This window comes from Tubulanus polymorphus, chromosome 6 (assembly GCF_964204645.1).
Source record: "Tubulanus polymorphus chromosome 6, tnTubPoly1.2, whole genome shotgun sequence".
NCBI lineage: Eukaryota > Metazoa > Nemertea > Palaeonemertea > Tubulaniformes > Tubulanidae > Tubulanus > Tubulanus polymorphus.
The window spans coordinates 1,584,381-1,586,423 of NC_134030.1; positions in this window are offsets into that span (position 1 = coordinate 1,584,381).

Genomic DNA, 2,043 nt, shown 5'->3' on the forward strand with positions numbered 1-2,043 from the left:
CTTGAGATGAAACCGATGTGATACAATCCCAGTAAGTCAGGTTTAGGGAATAGATATTTAAACCTTGAGATGATACCGATGTTATACAATTCCAGTAAGTCAGGTTTAGGGAATAGATATTTAAACCTTGAGATGAAACCGATGTGATACAATTCCAGTAAGTCAGGTTTAGGGAATAGATATTTAAACCTTCAGATGATACCGATGTGATACAATTCCAGTAAGTCAGGTTTAGGGAATAGATATTTAAACCTTCAGATGATACCGATGTAATACAATTCCAGTAAGTCAGGTTTAGGGAATAGATATTTAAACCTTGAGATGATACCGATGTTATACAATTCCAGTAAGTCAGGTTTAGGGAATAGATATTTAAACCTTGAGATTAAACCGATGTAATACAATTCCAGTAAGTCAGGTTTAGGGAATAGATATTTAAACCTTCAGATGAAACCGATGTGATACAATCCCAGTAAGTCAGGTTTAGGGAATAGATATTTAAACCTTCAGATGATACCGATGTGATAAAATTCCAGTAAGTCAGGTTTAGGGAATAGATATTTAAACCTTCAGATGAAACCGATCTGATACAATTCCAGTAAGTCAGGTTTAGGGAATAGATATTTAAACCTTGAGATGAAACCGATGTTATACAATTCCAGTAAGTCAGGTTTAGGGAATAGATATTTAAACCTTGAGATTAAACCGATGTAATACAATTCCAGTAAGTCAGGTTTAGGGAATAGATATTTAAACCTTCAGATGATACCGATGTAATACAATTCCAGTAAGTCAGGTTTAGGGAATAGATATTTAAACCTTCAGATGATACCGATGTGATACAATTCCAGTAAGTCAGGTTTAGGGAATAGATATTTAAACCTTCAGATGAAACCGATGTAATACAATTCCAGTAAGTCAGGTTTGATATTTAAACCTTGAGATGATACCGATGAATTTAGCAATTTTGAATGAATTAAACCAATATGAGATTTCGATCCTAAGAATATTGGAAGCTTGTGTTTAACGTTACTAAATATTAATATTATATAAAGCTAGAAGGACACGAGCGTATCCATTTTTCGCCCGATCGCGACGATTAAATTCGCCGGTGAATTTATACGCCCGATACGAGCGGGTACCGATCTATCTATAAATCGGCCATCACGGTGATTTCGTCGCCCGCCGACATTAAACATGTTCGATATTTACGCCGGTGTTCGGGTCACTTGTTAATTCGCTCGGCTTGTCGGCAAGCTTAAAAAGATTTAGAAAAAACTAGAAATTCTCATTCCTGAATGAACTGGATTCATCTGGGTTCAGTTTCATGAGACACAGTTCAAACTGCTCTAGAATTTGAGTTTGTAATTAATGTATGTGATTATAATGAATTGTATTTTTGTTTTACAGCTTTGGCATTTCGGTTAAGTCGTGCGTTCCGGCGGGAGGAGTTCGTCAGAATATTTCTACCGGAGTGTAAGTAGTTTAACTATTTTCATACAATATCATTTAGTGTGACGTGTGTTACTGATTCAGGCACGGATCCAGGAATGTTTCCAAGACGGGGTTCATAAAAATGCTGACTAAAATCTCTAATAATAGCCGGGGCCTATACGGCATATTTTTTGGCCAAACATAAGGCCTTTTTTTAATAGCATGGTTTGGTTGCTCCCAAAATTTGAAGAAACATAAAATAAAAAAGAATTAGAAAAAAAATTTTTTATTCCTGTCTGTGAAACAAATTCAGTGAAAAACCGAGCAAAAAAGATTTTTCACCTCGGCCGAATGAGAATCCTGGATTGAACGATGAAACAATTGAAAAACGCGAGGTTCTTTTTTGATCGCAGTGTGCAGAATTCAAACTTTCCAAGAATCATTTGTTCGGACATATGTATATTGCCCTATTGACAGTTCCCTCTTCCTTCTAAAAGTGATTTTATCTCACTGAGGGAATTTTTAAAAAATTTTCTCTGAAATGATATGGTAGCGTTTTTTTTTTTGCTTTAAAAATTTTTTGGTAGCCGATCAGCGGGGTCACGACCC